Source organism: Pygocentrus nattereri, chromosome 7, assembly GCF_015220715.1.
Source record: "Pygocentrus nattereri isolate fPygNat1 chromosome 7, fPygNat1.pri, whole genome shotgun sequence".
NCBI lineage: Eukaryota > Metazoa > Chordata > Actinopteri > Characiformes > Serrasalmidae > Pygocentrus > Pygocentrus nattereri.
Genome location: NC_051217.1, coordinates 28,308,135 through 28,328,252, shown reverse-complemented (window position 1 = coordinate 28,328,252; position 20,118 = coordinate 28,308,135). Strand labels below are relative to the sequence as shown.

The following is a 20,118-nucleotide window of genomic DNA, read 5'->3' as shown; positions in this document are numbered from 1 at the left end:
GTGGGATCATGTATTTTGCGTCTACGGGTTCCCAGAACGAATTCACACAGACCAGGGAGCGAATTTTGAGAGTGCGCTTCTAGCTGAGCTTTTGAAATTGTCAGGAGTCTCCAAGTCTCACACCACTGCTTACCACCCCATGGGTAATGGAGGGACTGAAAGGTTCAACCGTACATTAGGTAACATGTTGCGAGCACTCCCCCTTCAAGAAAAGCATAAGTGGCCTGAACAAATTCAGACTCTGACCTTCGCATATAATGCGACAGTACACGAGACAACAGGGTATGCCCCGTTCCAGCTTATGTTTGGTCGCATCCCAAGACTCCCTGTCGATGTAATGTTCAAGCAGGTGTTGCACGATCCTGTGGTCGTCGATCATGGTAGCTATGCGAAATCACTCATGTCATATCTTCATGAAGCAGCTAGTATCGCGCAAAGACATGCTGCTAAAGAGCAACAGAAACAAGCCGAAGGTTACAACAGAAAAGTCAAAGGAACACATCTTAACCTAGGAGACCAGGTGCTTATTGCAAACAAGGGAGAACGTGGGAAACGGAAACTCGCTGATAAGTGGGACCCAAAAGTCTATACGGTGGAAGACAGGAATCTTCAGACTAATGTGTACAAGCTGACGGATGATGCCGGAAATCAGAGAGTAGTGCATCGCAATTTGGTCTTGGACATCAGTTTTCTGCCTGTGAAATCAGTTGAGGGTGTAGTGGATGACGACCAGTTCGGTGCTGAGTGTTCTGAGGATGAGACCTGTCATCTGAGCCCCGTGGGGACCCTTGAGCATGAAAACTCACATGATGCAACTGAAGCCTGGGTACCTGATGATCCTGCTAATGCACAGAGTTTCATGACCCTTGGTGACACAACAACAGAAGCTGATGATCTGAATCCTGAGGATAATGAACCCAGTGTTCAAGAACAGACAGAAGATGAAATGGATAGAAACACCTCACATAACACTTGTGCAGGGTCTCCTGACCAAAATTCTGATTCAGTAGATTTTCCAGATACAGGCATTTCAGATGTTACTGATCTACCAGTGCATGTTAGTACTGACATATCACCAAATAACATTGACACGCAGGATGTTGTCAGATCTCGTACAGGTAGAGTCGTGAAAAAGGTCAGTCGTCTGATTGAATCTATGGCTCAGAAAGCTTTTAATGTTAAGGATTCTGTTACTATAGCCGGCAAGAGATCTCAGTCACTTCTTAATATTTTCTGAAACTGTTTTGATGAGTTATTGAACCGTTTATTAAAATTCATTGTAATCTTGAATTTCAAGACATTAGTAAGGCCAGGCTTTCATGTGGTGTACAAGGCATCATATAGTTCCAGGAAAAATCTAAGGCTTGATCACCCTTGGGTTTATCTTGACCTGTTTGGCAGGTAGCTCATATGGCTGAATTACTGAAGAATTAGATTCTTCTTTAGCTTGTGCCGGTTTGGTCAGTTGGGGTTAATGGACATTACAAGTTCTAGGTGAATAAATAAGAATGATCTTGGAGCCAACTGATCAGGATTTTAGTGAAATTCATGGGGAGGTGAATGTAGCGGATGCGAATAAATAAAAAGATATTGTTTGTTTTTATTCTTATTTCACATAAAATCCCTCCCTAATTGCATTTATTATTTGAGTAAATGGTTCTTCATGTAATTATGTTGTATATGCACTCTATGTGGTGGGTGTACTGTGGGCTGAGAAGCAGACTTTTATTTTGAAATTACGTGGGTTCTCGCTATCGGCGCAATTCACCTCTCTCCTCAGTCCGCGGTTAATCTCACTGAGGAGAGGTGGGTGTTTTACTATGCTCCTCGTAAAAGAAAAACTGTTCCAAAGTTGTTTAAGCACTTTTAATGCACTGGAATTGGTTAGTTTAAATGTATTTCAGTACCGAGAAGATATTAATGGTTTTGTGTGCAGTGTTTTGTATAGAGAGTGACTAGTTTAACCCAAACAGCATACTTCATGAGGTAATGAGTAGCTAGCTACCACTTAAGCTAAAAACGGTGTGCTTTTCTCCTCTCAGTTGCTTGTGTGTGTGAGAGACGACTCATTCCATGCTGTACATCCTTTTGTGCTACTCTCATTTCATGTACAGGTACTGAAACAGCTCACTATTCAATTGCAGCTATTGTATTGTTTATTTTTGATTAGTTTAGTCTTGTTTTATGAAGTTTCATGTTCAGCCAGGAAATATGCCATATTTGGAAGTCTCTCTTAAGTGAACAGAGCAATGTGTTGTGTAGAATTTTATTTTATAGCTACAAGCATTTTGCTGTGAAAGAAATATAAATATTTGTCATTCTATATTTTATAGTCTCTATTTTATATTTTGTAAATTTGATGTACAGAGAAAAAAACCGAATATCACTGGGATACGTTAGTTCGCGGTTAATCTCACTGAGGAGAGTTGCTTGTGTGTGTGAGAGACGACTCATTCCATGCTGTACATCCTTTTGTGCTACTCTCATTTCATGTACAGGAGAGAGAGAGAGAATAAATTTCAACTGTATGGCAGAGTGTGTCCAGTTGTTTCATCCTGCTTCACAACGCAGAGGGTTCCAAGGGGGCGTGGCCAAGTCAACTTAGAAAGAGACACACACACACACAAGTCCGGCTACACTGGGATAGGATTCAATGTTTGCCACAAGTCAGTTTGTGATATTTCAGCCCTTGTGAACTGTTATGTTGTACTGTTGTAGCAGTTATTGTGAAGAGGAGGCATCTAGGAACAACAGAAGACTCATCAAGCACTCACCAAGTGTGTAATAAATAAAATGGACCTTTCCTGTGTTCCACCACTCACCACAGAGTTCCAAACTGCCTCTGGAAGCAACATTATTACAAGAACTGCACCTTGAGAGTTTCATGAAACACACAAGCTGAAGATCATTATGAGGTCTGGCTTCTACAGCTATACCTATGCCATACTCTAGGTAGGCTGTAGGTAGGCCAAAATCCAGAATAGCTTGTAAAATATGTTAAAGTATGCCTGCAAACCAGCTTCCTAAATATCTTGCAACAACAGACTTCTTCATGAAATACACGTACCCAAGTACTATGTGAGTGCCATACTTAAAGCCACCAAGTCCATGGGGCATAAGAATGGCTGAAGGCAGCACACTTAAAGCCAATGGCAAATAGGCCTTCAGTATAGCTGAAGAAGCCAGATGGCATTCAGACGTGCTTGTTGTGGGGAAGTCTCTCATTAATGATTTTACATATTTTGAGGTATATCTGTTTTTGTGTGTCAGATATTGACATGTCCTAACCCATCACGAGTATGGAGGGAGGTCGGTCTGGGGTGCTAGACATCACTGTTGAACCTTATGGAGGTACTGTGAGCTTAATTCCATGAGACACAGACGAAGGAAGGTGCCCGCTTGACAGCCCCTGTGACATGCTCACAAAAATGTCTTTGTTGTTGCTAATATTGTTGGTACCAGTGTAATTGACATATTGCACCCTGTTGTGGCTATACTGTTAAAGTATGAGTACTTGCATCTGACAGTGCAAGTACATGTACTCGGGAAGTCCCTAACCAATAGCATAAAAGATTTAACATCTTTTCCTGTATATAAGTAAAAGTGTCCATGCAAGGAGCAAAATAAAATAATCTACAAATCAACAAATCAAGCCATTAAAACTTTTCCTGAACCTAGTGAAACACAGGTTCAATAGGTATTACACACAGAGAAAAAACCTTGACGTCAATATTGTACAAAAATCTACCTATGAAATAAAACCACTCAATGCAATATTATAGCCAGTAAAAAGTATTAAAATTAGCTATTTTCATTAAATTATTAAATGATGACATAATTTAACAAATGTAATTTTCTATATATCTGCAGTGAATATTAAGAAAGGTTTCACACAAATTAAAATGGGAAAATATATTGTCAAAATATATAAAAAAGTAGGTAATAGCTCTGAAATTATATTTAACAAAATAACTTCTAGATTAGTAGAATTATATGTGTACTACACAGAATCAAAATCTGGTTGCAAAACAGTGGAAACTTGCAGAGATTTTTTGAAAATTAACCATTCTTTGTTCAAGTAAAAAAAATAGTTCAATAACTTGTTTACTGTTAAACATTCAGTAACAACTACAGTGGTGTGAAAAAGTGTTTGCCCCCTTCCTCATTTCCTGTTTTTTTGCATGTTTGTCACACTTAAGTGTTTCAGAACATCAAACCAATTTGAACAATAGTCAAGGACAACACAAGTAAACACAAAATGCAATTTGTAAATGAAGGTGTTTATTATTAAAGGAGAAAAAAAATCCAAACCATCATGGCCCTGTGTGAAAAAGTGATTGCCCCCTAAACCTAATAACTGGTTGGGCCACCCTTAGCAGCAACAACTGCAACCAAGCGTTTGCGATAACTTGCAATGAGTCTTTTGCAGCGTTCTGGAGGAATTTTGGCCCACTCATCTTTGCAGAATTGTTCTAATTCAGTTACATTAGAGGGTTTTCGAGCATGAACGGCCTTTTTAAGGTCATACCACAACATCTCAATAGGATTCAGGTCAGGACTTTGGCTAGGCCACTCCAAAGTCTTCATTTTGTTTTTCTTCAGCCATTCAGTGGTGGACTGGTGTGTTTAGGATCATTGTCCTGCTGCAGAACCCAAGTTCGTTTCAGCTTGAGTTCACGAACAGATGGTCGGACATTCTCCTTCAGGATCTTTTGGTAGACAGCAGAATTCATAGTTCCATTTATCACAGCAAGTCTTCCAGGTCCTGACGCAGCAAAACAGCCCCAGACCATCACACTACCACCACATTTTACTGTTGGTATAATGTTCTTTTTCTGAAATGCAGTGTTCCTTTTACGCCAGATGTAATGGGACACACACCTTCCAAAGAGTTCCACTTTTGTCTCATCGGTCCACAGAATGTTTTCCCAAAAGTGTTGGGGATCATAAAGATGTGTTTTGGAAAAATTGAGACGAGCTTTAATGTTCTTTTTGCTCAGCAGTGGTTTTCTTCTTGGAACTCTGCCATGCAGGCCATTTTTGCCCAGTCTTTTTCTGATGGTGGAGGCATGAACGCTGACCTTAACTGAGGCAAGTGAGGCCTGCAGTTCTTTGGACGTTGTTGTGGGGTCTTTTGTGACCTCTTGGATGAGTCGTCGCTGCGCTCTTGGGGTAATTTTGGCCACTCCTGGGAAGGTTCACCACTGTTCCATGTCTTCGCCATTTGTGGATAATGGCTCTCACTGTGGTTCGCTGGATTCCCAAAGCTTTGGAAATGGCTTTATAACCCTTTCCAGACTGATAGATCTCAATTACTTTCTTTCTCAATTGTTCCTGAATTTCTTTGGATCTCGGCATGATGTGTAGCTTTTAAGGATCTTTTGGTGGACTTTACTGTGTCAGGAAGCTCCTATTTAAGTGATGTCTTGATTGAGAACAGGTGTGGCAATAATCAGGCCTGGGTGTGGCTAGAGAAATTGAACTCAGGTGTTAAAAACCACAGTTATAGTATGTTTTAACGAGGGGGGCAATCACTTTTTCACACAGGGCCATGATGGTTTGGATTTTTTTTCTCCTTTAATAATAAACACCTTCATTTACAAATTGCATTTTGTGTGTACTTGTGGTGTCCTTGACTATTGTTTAAATTGGTTTGATGTTCCGAAACACTTAAGTGTGACAAACATGCAAAAAAACAGGAAATGAGGAAGGGGGCAAACAATTTTTCACACCACTGTATTTACATAAATACATGTTGTATATTATCTTTAGGGTTTCTTAGATGTACAGTACAAATTTCTACCCAATCCAGCAAAAATAAGCAACTGGTGAGGTTTAGAGTGCACATACAAAGAATCCCAAAAATTGAGGGATTATGGTCTAGCGCTGTTTTCCAGGATTTGGTCTTGGCCCCTTAGTTCCAGTGAAGGCCAGTTAATGTCACATCATTTAAATACATTTTACACAGTTATGTGCTTCTACCTTCGGGTCAAGTTTGGGGAAGGTCCATTTTCTGTTCCAGCATTACTGTGCCCCTGTGCACGAAATGAGGTCCATAAAGACATGGTTTGACCAGTGTGGTGTGGCCTGCACAGAGCCCTGACCTCTACCCCACTAAACACTTTTGGGATAAACTGGAACACTGAGATGGAACATCTTTCGGATGTATGTGTTGAGTTATTTTCAGAGGACAGTAAATCTATACTGCTATACAAGCTTTACACTGACTATTTAAAATTATATCCAAGCCTCTTTTCTATAGTGTTAATATAATAAAATATTTGCAGAAATGTGGTGGGGTGTACTCAATTTTGTGAGATACTGTATATATGTGGGGGCAGGCGGAAGTCTATACTAGGATTATTTGCTCCTTTTCTCACTCACTTCCAATTATTCTGCTCGTTCTCTCTCTCTCTCTCTCTCTCTCTCTCTTTCTCTCTTTCTCTCATTCTCTACTCTGTACAATCAAAGTGAACATGAACATATCAGTAAACAATAGGGGTGGGAATTGCCCAAAGCTCCACTATAGAATACTGTCACATTACGATATTATTATGATTTTAAACATATTGCGACATGCTGAGTATTGTTATTAAATATATTGCGATCTGTTACCTTCTTCAACTACAAATACGACTGCCAGTTTTTTTGTTGGCAGTCTGCTATTCTTGTGCTACATTTTGCAGGAGGACTGCAATGTTTGGCCCAGTTGAACTTTCATGTACTGCTCTACTTTGAAGAATGTGAGACAGCAGTGGTGTCACTGATACAGTCACATAGGAATCCACTGCCTTGATGTGAAGTTAATGCCATGAATGAAACAAATATATTTTCCAACCATGCTGCCTTATGTATTATCTACCTATAAGGCACATAGATCAACTGTGCTCACCCTTTACAGTGCTTCATGTGCTCACCCTTTACAGAAGACACGCCTCTTCCAATTCACCCAAATAAGTTATGTAACATAAAAAGTATGTCATTAGTTGTTTTCTTTTATATGAGAGAAGAAATAGCTTTTTGTCTTAGTTGTAACGCCGTGTAACAGCTGAGCCCGCAGTACGGAGGCTGTATTTAAGCCCAGCGAGCACTTGCTGTGACTTTGTCACGTGCATCAAAACGGTGCTGCGTTGTAGACAAGATGGGGAATAAAGTAGATGTAGAACGCGAAAATACGAATAAGGAGCTGGAAATTCAAACAAAAAGCTCCATGTTACCGCAATGAAACAAGAAGTTGCACCATTTAAAGTGGCACGGAAAAATTCCAACAGAATTTCAGCCGCGTTTGCTATAAACCCTCCTTGTTTCTAACCAAAACTTAACGAAACACGAGCATTACTACAATACGTACAGGATCTGAACGCGACGAGTAAAATTGAATAGAAATACACTAGAAGTCACAGAATGGTGATTTATTTTTATGATTTCACAAATGTATATCATTAGACCCAGAGCTCTGGAGGGTCCTCACTACAGTACAGCCAGCAGTGAGTGGACGCAGGGGCTGTATCAGCAAACAGTACAGAGGTAACCGAATGAATCACCGGATGTTCGCTTCATTGATCTGAACAGTTCGTTCGTAAGAACCGAATCAGTGAAATGAACAGAACTCTCCCACTGCTGTTAGTGCAGGCAGCCATCTAGCGTTTGACCGAGGACCTGCACCGGCTCTCTTTAGAGAAACACGAGTTTTTTTCAGTTCTCATTATTTAGATTTGCGACACTGTGTTAATACTTTTACGAGGTTAACACTTCTATTATTTTATTTTAATGGTTTGTTTTATGCTGATACGCTACAGAACACAGTTCATGCATACGGTCAGGCCCTGGATAAACCGGAGAAAGTCCAGGAAGAAGTGTGGCAAGTGAGAGAGCAGCTCGAGATCAATCAAATTGTGGAGATATAAGGTGGAACGGGAAATGAGAATAAGAAGCTTAAACTGCGTCTAATTTCATTACACTGTACGAGTTAACATCAACAAAAAATGACAGCGAAATAAATAAATTAACATCAGAGATAAGTGAACCGAATCTGGTTCGGATTGATACAGAAGGCAGATTTCAAACATTTCTTTCTATTACCGACGAAGCAGTTTTTAGACATGAATCATGTGAAGATGGACAACAAAGGCAAGAACTACAAAAACTCAGTGTGGCAAGAACACAAGAGTGAAAAAGCTACAAAGTAGGAGGAGGACATATCTGAGCAGGTGGGCAGTGAGAAATACTAATCTTAACTTAGTAAACAAGCATGAGTTTATAGCATATTGACTGCCAAATTTATGTCACATTGAAGCTTTTGCCAGTTTTCATTCTACCACTAACCACAGTGGTAATCTAAGTGTAGCATATAAATAATAAATTAGAGAAAGAAATGTACAACAGAAAAACACGCAGATTTTAGAAAAACAGTTACAGTTTGGGGTGGGCTGATTTGCATCATGTAACTTGTTTGAAATCGAAACAATCAAGCAAAAATTTCAATGCACTGTTAACCTCCACAAACCTGCTGCCCTGCAAAGAAAATCTAGATCTTGAGTACATTGTGACTACTGCAGAAAGGCTGGAACCTTACTTCAACAAACTGAACTAGTTAAACTGATTTCCTCCACAAAATGTTCTACTTGCATATTGGCTCCAGTTCCAACAAGTTTACTCAAAGAAATTGTGCCAGAAATAACCAAGACTCTTCTGTCATTAAACTCCTCTCTTAGCCTTTGATATCAAGGATTGTGGAAAAAAACTGTGGCAGAACAACTAAGTTCCTATATGCATAGAAAACACATATATGAAAAAATTAAGTCTGGCTTTAGGCCACATCATACTACAGAGACAGCGCTAGTGAAAATTGCAAATGATCGCTTAATATTCTCTGACCCAGGAAACATATCTTTGCTGGATCTTTGCTGGATCTGCTTGATCTTAGTGCAGTATTTGATATGATAGACCACTCTGTCTTATAGGTAGGCTAGAAAACCTTGTAGGAATAACAGGAATAGCTCTTGCCTGGTTCTTACCTGAATGAGTGCTCTCAGTTTATGAATGTAAATGGTGACTTATCTGTTGTAAAGTATGGCGTTCCACAAAGCTTTGTTTTAAGACCAATATTATTCATATTATATATGCAACCACTGGGTACCATTATCAGTAAACATGGCATTAATTTCCACTGCTGTGCTGATCACAAACAATTATATATATCAACCAAACCCAAAGACAAACTTCATCTTAATAAGACTGAGGACAATGTAAAAAACATGAAAGACCGGATGTCAAGTAAGTTACTCCTGCTGTGCTCAGATCAGAGGTTCTACATTTTGTTCCAAAAGCTGCTAGAAACAAACTATCTAATTTAACACTTAAACTGAATAGTTTCTCAGTTTTATCAGGTACATCTGTAAAAGACCTTGGTGTCATGATAGATTCTGATTTGTCCTTAAATACAGATTTAACAAATATTACTAGAACATCTTTCCTCCATATTCACAACTTTGCCAAATTAAGAAATGCATTGTGTCTACAGGATGCAGAAAAGCTAGTTAATGCATGCATTACCTTAAGGCTGGATTACTGTAATTCCCTGCTGTCTGGATGTTCCAGCAAAAGCCTTTAAAAGTTTCACTTAGTCCAGAAAGCTGCAGCCAGAATCCTCACAAGAGCTACAGAATTTAACCATATCAGTGTGTTTTTTTTATTTATTTTTTTTTTATTTTCAACAATGTTGCACCGTTAAACTCATAGCAGTCACAAACCAGAATGATTGACAAAGACGAGAAGAGAGAAAAACAACAAGGAGAAGGGCATTAACCAAACTTCTTAAGATATTCCCAGACAGAGGACCAGATTCGCCAGACCTTGGCTGTTTGTTGACGCAAGTCAAAAGTCAGCTTCTCTAGAGGGAGCAAGGACGAAAGCAGCAAAATACACCTCTTTGCCACAAAAACCAGCAAAATAAAAGCCTGTCTCATCCAACAGTCAAATGTCTCATTGAGCTGACCGTTCAACAGATACAAGGGAGACATAGTAAACTGAATATCAAAAATGGCCTCCATAACAGAATGTACTGCCCTCCAAAATGAATAAATTCTGTCACAGATCCAAAAACAACGAATAAACGTGTCTTCTTGCATCTGGCATTTGAAACACAGGTCCGGTTTATCCAGAAATATCCTGCGCAGACATACTGCTGTCAGGTTAATTCTGTGAATGAACTTAAAATTAAGCTCATGCACAGTAATTGAGGTACAATTAGGAAACAGACATGAACAAACAGAAGCCCATAAATCTTGATCAAACTCCAGTTCCATGTCCCTCTCCAAAATACCCTTTAGGTTTATCAGGGAAGACATAGACTCGTTGGACAACATAGTGTAAATCTTTGAAATTGACCCTTTTGAGTCATATTGTTTAGTGCATAGCAGTTCCATCTCTGTCAGACCCATTCTTAACTGCCTCTTATCTAAAAGAGACTCAAAGAAATGTCTTAATTGGAGGTAGCTAAAAAAATCTGATTTTGATAAACTATGTTTCTCCAAAATATTGGAAAAAGACAACGTGACTCCGTCCGAAAAACAGACAAGAGATCTGTGTAATTCCGTGTCTAAACCATTTAAGGAGTCCAATGTTTTGCAAAATCAGGATTAAGTGCGGCTGGGGGAGACAGAGATTGGCATCTAGGTATCTTTAGATACTTTTTAACGTCTTTCCAGGTCCTAGATACAACAAAAGAATCAGTAACATTTTTCAACTTCTCCACATTGTTAATAAATGGTAAGAAGTGGACTGGAAGAGGAGAGCATGTCATGGATTCCATAATAATCCATAATGAGGTAGTTCTGTTGGCACACCAGCTAAGAATGTGCTTGAACTGAGCTGACCAGTAATACAGCTGCATGTTTGGTACACCAGTGCTTCCCTTCTCCTTAGGTTTCAGGAAGTTAGTTAATTTAAGCCTAGGTTTTTTTATTGTTCCAGATAAACTTTGAAAAATTACTATGCAAATCTTTAAAAAATGAACCAGATAAATAGCAGGGAAGAAATTGAAATAAATATAGAAAACAAGGAAGAACATTCATTCTCAAAACATTTATCCTGCCAAAGAAAGATAATGGGAGAGAACACCAAGCACCCAGATCAGTCTTAATCTTATTCACAAGAGGCAGATAGTTTTTAGAAAGAAGGGTATTAAGATTTTGCCTTAGGAAAATGCCCAGATATTTGAACCCCTCGGTAGCCAAATGAAATGGGAAATCGTCCCTGAGAAAAGATACCAGAGATGCAGATGAACCAGTGGTCAGCGTTATTTAATATTACAGAAAGTGATTGAGCAGGATTAGAGATAAATAACAAAACGTCATCGGCATAAAGAGTTATTCTATGGCCTTCCACTCCTACTTTAATACCTAAAATATTGGCATACGACCTTATAAGCTCAGCCACTGGTTCAGTCACCAAAGAAAAGATGAGAGGTGAAAGAGGACAACCTTGTCTTTTGCCTCTTTTCACATGTATAACTTGTGACATTTGCCCATTGATTAAAACAGTGGCCCGGGGCTCGGAATATAAAAGTTTAACTAGGTTAATAAAATTTGGTCCCAAATTAAATTTCTCAAGTGTAGCGAAAAGAAACTCCATGTGGTCAAAGGCTTTTTCTGCGTCAAGCGACACAATATGAGCTGGGTGTTTTGATGTATTTACAAAATCCATAATATTTAGTAAACGGTGTATATTATCAGAAGCATACCGCTTTGTCACAACCCCAGTTTGATCAGGTTTAATTACCTTTGGCAGAACCACCTCCAGCCTGCGAGCAAGTACCTTAGCTAAAAATTTTCTCTATTTGGTCTATAAGATGCACAGTCCTGAGGATCTTTACCCTTTTTCAAAATTAAACAAATTGTTGCCATTTTCCAAGTTTCAGGTATTGAATCTTGCTCAAGAAGGTCAACAAATACAGGTAATACAATTGGGTGAAGCTCAGGCCAAAAAGTTTTAAAATACTCTGGTGGATAGCCATCAGGACCAGGGGATTTATTAGAAGGCATAGCTTGCAATGCCTGGAAAACCTCTTCAAGAGAGAAAGGAGCATTCAGATCAACCCTGTCTTCTTCAGATATGGTGGGAAGAGATGATTTATTAAGAAAGGACAGAATATCTGTCTCTGATGCTGTGTTCTCTGACTTATAAAGAGACTGGTAAAAGCTTTTAAAAGAGCTGTTTATAACTGAAGTATATGTATATGTAACAGAACCATCAGCATTTTTAAATAACTCTCTCACTGTTTTTTCTTCAGCTGATGTGCCAGCAGACGACTTGAATTATTGCCAAATTCATAAAATTTCAGTTTGGAAAAATGGAGCAATTTTTTTATGTGATTTTTATGATTCAAATTAAGTTTAGCTTTTGTCTGACATAACAACGACCAATTCAACTGATTGGGAAAAGATTTATGCAGTCGTTCTAACTGAAGAACCTCTGCCTCCAGATCCAGTCGTTCTTGAATTTGAGTCTTTTTTACTGAAGAATAGGATATAATATCGCCTCTGATTGTGGCCTTGGCTGCATCCCATAAGGTAGCTGATGACACTGGGGAATGTTTATTATCTCCCCAGAAATACAGAATACACTGACGCATTAATTTTGCAAAATGCTATGTTAATAAGCAGAGAAGAGCTAAATCTCCAAGTCTTGTTTTTAGATGTTGAAGTGTCCAATTTCATATGCATTTATATTGGAGCATGGTCAGATAGAACAATGGGGCCTATTTTACTGGCTGTTATGAGGTGGACTGAGCTATTGGGTATAAAAATATAATCAATGTGTGAGTATGAACTATGAGGTTTAGAGTAAAAAGTATAATCCCTGACTCCAGCATTTAATTCCCTCCAACTGTCAACCAGTCCAGACTCCTTGCACATCTTGTGAAGCACCAATGAGGATTTAGTATTGGTTAACAGAGCAGAAGATTTGTCCAAATTCTGATCCCAGATACAATTAAAATCCCCAGCCATAATGCCCAGGTTTTTGTGATTATTATTATTAAACAATAAGATTATATCAGACATAACTTTAGGACAATCCTCATTTGGTGCATACATATTGAGCATAGTAATATGCTGCCTGTATAACAGGCCAGACATTACGACGTATCTACCTTCAGGATCATTTATTTGTTTTTCAAAAATAAATGGCAAATGTTCCACCCAGTTTCTTTTAAGCTTTGGATGCTCAAAATCTGACAGATGCATTTCCTGAATCATGGCAACTGATGCTCTCTCCCTTTTAAGAAAAGTCAAAATCTTTTTCCTCTTAATAACATGCCCTAAACCTTTCACATTCCAAGTCATATATTTAAAAGAATCATTTACATTCATTCCCAAAAATAAATGAGCAAAAATGTGTAACTGCAATGTAGTGTGCCATCTTGAATCAAAGCCTCCAGTGCAAATGATTTAAAATTTTACACACACATAAAAACACAAACACCCCTTCCCACCCTCTACCAGCCCTGTCCCCAAACGACAGGACACATCAAACGAAACTAGGTCACCAGACCCATGCAACGACAACTGCAAAAAACACTGAGAAAAAAACAAACCCCACACTCAGCATACACCACAAAATAATAGTGAAACAAGACGAGCATCGTTATGGAACTTTACATTAAAGCAATATTTACCCAGATCTCGAAAGAAAGATAGAAATAAAAATAATAATAATAATAAAGTGGCTGCCTATTGAATTAGAACAAAACAACGTCAGGCAACATAGTCTCTGTCACCTTACAGACAGATATATCAGTCTGTTTTTATTAAAATGATATGGGTTGTCAGTTAAATTCCACATTGAGTACAAATTTCTCAGGGTGCAAGATCAAGGTGCTCAAATATCACAAGGTGCTGGCTTACTATTAGTTCCTAGAATTGAAAAAGCTAGAGCCTTTTCATACAAAGCCCCCTCACATGTTCACTCAAAACAGTGGAGCGGAGGGGTGCTGACATCTCAAGGAGCCCTCATGTCTTTCATACCTTTGTTACCTTCTAAGAGTTAGACCTGCTGGAGTCTCTGCTGCACTCTGTTGATACTGTGTACTGCAGTTAATTACTCTTAACATAAATGACTATATTTTTCTATGCAGAGCTGAACAACTGTACGATCTGCTTGCCTGCCAAATAGGCCAGTTTGACCACCGTGGAGCTTTCTGCTGTACAATGCTGTGCAAACCTTACCTGCATGAATTGATACTTGTGATACTGCTGCCTGCATAGACACAATTTAATCATAGCCAATCATAGCCATTGCTTCACTTACTTTATAGTGTATAATAATAATAATAAACAAAATCTTATTCTCTGTTCATATTGCTCTTGTGTTGTTGTTGTTGTACTGTCTGAGAAGAGAATGGGTCCCCCTTTTGAGACTTAGTTTCTCTCAAGGTTTCTTTTTCTTGGTCTTAGGGAGTTTTTGCCATTGGCATACTCATGGGGGCTTAGACACAGATTTTTCTGTAAAGCTGCTTTGTGACAACACATGTTGTAAAAAGCACTATATAGATAAACTTTGACTTGAGTTGACTTGACCTACCATCCTGTTGAGGTGTGTGGCTATTAATGACCTGGCTACTATCCCGTGCAGCCGTGCAGCTGTTTAGTAGTGCTTGGCGGTAGCTTTCTCTGCTAAATGATCAATAATAGTGCCTTTCCTGAAAAGTGCTATGACTCCTGTGTCTGTTTCTTTGCCCCACGTGCTGATCACCCCTTACCAGTAGGCTTAATTCAGGGGTTGAAACCGAAATGTTAAGAAGAGCCGTTTTGTCCTTTCAGCAATGATGAAACCGCCTTGGGAGGCACAACATTTTCTGTCCCTTTTACCTTCTTGGCTGTAAGTATATCTCAGTATGTGCTCATGTGCTAGTACAGGCTGAAAATATAAACGCAAACTCAGACTCACTTTGCTCTGCTTTAACCTTCAGCTCAGCGGTAGCCGCTTTTCTTGCATCTCAGGAAACTTCCCCATGAGTTTCTTGTAAAATGTCTCTCAATGTTTGACTTTTTATGAGGTTTTCATCCTTTTTAAGAGTTTTCATCATCGAGCTTCTCTTTCGAATTGTCCCATTCCACCGTAGCCTTGGCCACCTTGGCCTGAGGCGCCAGATTATTAAGGAAATTTATTGATAAAATATATCCTTGAGTCATCATTAATAAAAAGGTTTGCAGTAATCATTACATCATTTACAATAGAAACTATTAAAATAGAGTATAGAGTAATTGTAACTAAGGCCCAGGCTGTCTTAGGTAGGAAAACAGGCCTCAAGCTTCTAGGCGAGAGGTGTCTGTGCCAGGCACTGTAAGAAGGCCTTGAGAGATAAGCAAACATCTCCAAGTAAAGAAACGCTACCTGTTCACTAAAAGCAAGCTAGCTTTTAGTGAGGAACAGATAAGCAGCGAGCAGGAATTGGTCGTAACTCTTAAATAATTAAAAAGGCCCAATATGGAGAATCGTAAAAATGGTCCTTCTCAGACAAAGCACAGAGGTGTCAAAAAGTAAATTTAACAAAGTGAACATAATGATAGCCAATGGGAACCTTAGGATGTTCAGAGAGGAGGAGTGAAGAAAATACCTTGGGGAGGGGCAATGAGCATATTCAAAAAACATTATAAAAACTGATATTTTGTGTGAATCTTCGCATTTTGGCGATCTAGCAGCCAACTTGTCACCTGAAACAATAAATAAAGAGGGCCTTCTCCTTCCTTAACAGAACCATCTCCTGAAGTTTGTTTTTTCATTTTTCTTTAACCTTCTGCAAGAATGCTTTTCAATCTTTTTGAAAGTATTATCTTTTTTGGATTTTGCAAGAATCCTTTGATTTGAATTATCCTTTTTTGCATTAGAGAGCAGAATAAATTAGTACTAAAACGTAATTAATTATTATATCAATTAATTGATAGGTAACAACACGCATTTCATCTGCATCGTTCGGGATTCTGGGGTAGGAGGGCAGGGCACTCTGAGTTCCGACATTGTCCTGCTGCACCATTTAAGGTGGAATGGGAGAATTCGAACGAGAAGCAGGAGAAAGAGAAGCGACTTAAGTTTCTTGAGTGTCTGTGGATTAAACGTATCAGGAAACCAGAGTGATTATAAATGTAAATAAGTCCATTCATCTGCAAATTATCGATGTTCATCTTCTCTCTCTTTGCTGTTCCATTCTCTGTGTTGCTATGGTGACCAACAGTCTGCAGGACAGTCCTCAGCATTAAGGGTTGGAGAATTGGCAGATATATGTCAACTCCAGCTTTTAAGGCAATGTATTGTGAAAACTATGTTAGAACTGTGTGTTATAATGATTTTACAGCAAAGGAGGATTATTATGTTATTTTACCTAGAAATCTAGTTCTGCTGTGGAGCCATTATTTAGGCTTGATTCTCACCCCAAACAGAGCCAGAGTCACTGATGAGGATTTTGAGGCTAAAGTGTTGCTGAAGTTTAATAAAAACTTATTAAATGCAGTGTCTTGTTCACACTGTCAGTTGGGCTTATTTGGTGGACATTCACAAACATTTTGACAATCGCGCTTTGAAAGTAACTAAAAAAGTAACACACTACTTTTTAAAAAGTAGCTATTAAAATAGTAGTTACTTCTAATTTTTCAATAGCTATTCCAACCCTGCTATTGAAGAGCAATGCTACTATAAGTCATTGGTTTAAGCCCAACTGAGCAGCGTGAGGCAGCAAGGAGGTATGCAGTGGAAGCAGTGCAGGACAGCGGACACTGAGGGCCTGACAGAGGAATGCAGTGGTGGCCTAGTGGCAGTGGCGGGGGCCACCTGCTTTGAGCAGGTGCTGCGGTGTGGATTCCCAAGGCTGTGGCTATACTGGGTTATGGGGTAGTTGTGCTTGTGCCTAGTTTCCCATTGAGGTGTTTGTTTATCGTTGTAGGGGTGGGAATCTCTTGGCACCACATCTCTTGTGATTCAGAGGGCCACGATGTGATTTTAAAACAATTATCGATGTGTCTTGATGCATCTTTCTTTCTATATAGGATCTCTTTTTTTTCTCACTGTGTGACGACTTGATACTTTTGAAGCAAAGTATTGTAATGATCTATAATGAATTTGCTTCCAATTTCTTTTATTAATAAAAAATGGAAGTGATGTGGTGAGTGAACTGGAAGACTCTCATTCACTGCTTTAGTTTGGAGCACATTAAACGCTGCTGCCACTCATCTGCAATAAAATGTGCTGTTATGGTGAAATAACAACCAGTGATAATGGATGTCCACACAGTACGTTACAGCCGTCCTGCCCATTTTCTTTAGTGATTTTATAACTCCGGATTTGGTCTCGTTGTAGAGAGTCAGGGTCTCTGTGTCAGTAAAACATTTTTGAGACGGAACATGCACAACATAGCGCGAAAGCCCTGTTTCTCAACGAGACTGCAGGTCACTTAGCAACTCAGTCTCTCCTGGCTAAGCTAGCAGTGAATGACAAGACAGAGAGAGATTTAGCCGAACATTTGGGGATTTATTCACATTTATAAGCACCTTAGTTGGTTTCCTGGAACATTAAATCTGCCACGAGAGACTGTCAAACACTAAAACGTTGTGAAGCAGAAGTCGCTTCTCTTTTGAATTTTCCTGTTTCACCTTAAACGGTCCCGCATTTACATTCGGCGCCTCAGTCAGAATTTAAGGAGGAATGGAAAAATTCGAACAAGAAGCTGGAGAACAAGAAACGACTTCAGCCTCGTAAAACAGTCGAACGATGAGAGACATTTTACAATAAGCTGCTCTTCTGAGGAAAGGTTTTCTGGCGGAGATGGGAAGAAAGCAGCTAGCTACATCTGAGCTAAAACTTAAAGCAGAGTAAAGTAAGTCTGCATTTTCGTTTATATTTTTTAGCCTATACTAGGACATCAGCACACACTGAGACATACAGGGCATTAAATGTTATCTCTCCCAAAGTGGTTTGGTTTCGCGATGCATCTAAGAATCAATTTTTTCTCTGCACCCTTATTGTCTGTTATTCCAGCTGTTCAGTAGTTCAGGTTTCTCTGCTGAGCCTTCCTTGAAAACCGCTATGATTCTTTGCCAAGTTGTCACAATATTAAGAAACACTGACTCACCTCTTGTACTGCTATATGCCTCTGTCATCTGACTAATATTCATTTTCCTACTGCTCTCAGCTTACTTTTCTTTTTTTCGAAGGCTGCCCAAAAAACGGTGAATATCACAGCCACTTTTCTTCTAATTCATGATGGCTCATCATAAAGCATCAAACAAAAAGTAATGATTTTTATCATAAGCAAGTACCATAACACAGGATACTATATAAATACGCAGTAAATGAAAGCTGCTATTTAGTTAGTTGAACTCGTCTGTGACCATTGTTGGTCACTGTGTGAATGTGTAGCTAATTATCTTTCCAGGTAACTTATACCCTGTTTACACCTGGTATGTATCCTGCATTGTAACCCAATAAGATTGTAGCCATATGCATATACATCTAGTAGTCAAATATGATAGCTGTGTGGGATGAAAGATGCAAATCTGCTCATTACGTGGCAACCAGTTACCAAATGTTTATCCATTCAGCCTCTTTGTCTGCAGTTTGTTTTGCAATGTAGCATCTGTGCATATTGCTATTAAGCATCACATGCCCCATGAGAAGGAGTTTTGGTTGTGCTGGGGGGTTTTAGTTGTCAAATGTTTCTTGGAGAGACAGTTGACTTTACATTGCCATAATGTGGCTTAAATGTGTCTCAGACCACCTCGTGAAGAGGTTTAAGTGAAATGCATCTTGGTGCATTTACACGTGAATTATTCAGTGGCTTGGCCTTTTTCAGAGTAATCCTCATACTCAAGACACTCAAGCATGAAGTGACCAGATGTAAACATGGTCTTAGCTATGGTAGCTAACGTTAGTGATGATTGATTGATTAGCACTCACAAATCAGCCCGTTTTCAGCAAAAAAGTTTGTTTTCACTTCAAACAATTACTGACACTTTTCAGCAAAATCTTTATTATTTCCACAGTTATAAAGTTATAACGACTTTGCTGAAGTGAAGTGCTGGTATGGTAGTATTTTGTTACAATAATAGGTGCCCCATAAACAACTGATGAGAAGACTGATGTATCTTACACACTTGAAAAAGACAGTTCTTCAAGGGTTCTTTAGTAAAGAAAATGGCTCTATATAGAACCATGAACACTCAAAAGAACCCCTCTGCAGGGTTCTTCACATCATGAAATGGTTGATCAGATTGATGGAGAATGTGTTGAATATAATTCCATATAGAACCTTTGTTCTGTATAGCACCAAAAGGGTTCTTCTATTACTAAAAGCTTGACATTGTAACAATAGAAGAACCCTTTAATCATGCAAAATGTTTTCTGAGTGTTCATGGTTCTATATTGAATCATTTTCTTTACTAAAGAACCTTTAAAGAACCATAATTTTTAAGTGTGTAATGTTATGTAAAGGTAGTGAACATTTATATTTTCTACAGCAGTATGGGGGGGGGGGCATTTTAAGCATATCTGAATATTACGGAGGACACATCCCCCTCTATATATATTGTGATTATGGCATTGTCTTAACTTATAGGATCCAGTAACATTTGGAGAAGAAAATGTACAGACAAAATGTACTGGCTTTGGAAAAAAAAATTAGAACAGGCTGATAGACAAAATTTTTGAGAACTCAAATTTTCCCATAGAGAAAAGTTGGTTTAGAGGTCTTTATCTGAGCAATTATGATGAGTACAAAATTATGCACAACCTGATTCTAGTAATATCACTTTAGTAGTTCTCTACATGACATCACTTGAAGGTGAGTCATTGGTACACATGGTAGTTCTTATCAGAAACATTGCTGTTATATAATATGGTAAACAGAATACTGTTGTCTGGTGAAATATCCTCGTCTCAGGTTTGAGTGCTTGGTGTAGTGTAGTGGGTAACACCTCTGCCTTCTACACTGGAGACTGGGGTTCAATCCCTGCCTGGGTAAGCACCCTACAATATACCAATAAGAGTCCTTGGGCAAGACTCCTAACACTACATTTGCTTACCTATGTAAAAAAATTGGCAATTGTAAGTTGCTGTAGATAAGAGTGT

General features: G+C 38.9%; 1 long non-coding RNA gene across 1 annotated transcript in view; it reads right to left on the bottom strand.

Annotated features, from left to right (window-relative positions):
• LOC108435319 overlaps positions 1 to 20,118 on the bottom strand; it is a 32,475-nt gene that overhangs the window by 10,930 nt on the left and 1,427 nt on the right. The gene's annotated exons all lie outside the window — the stretch shown is intronic.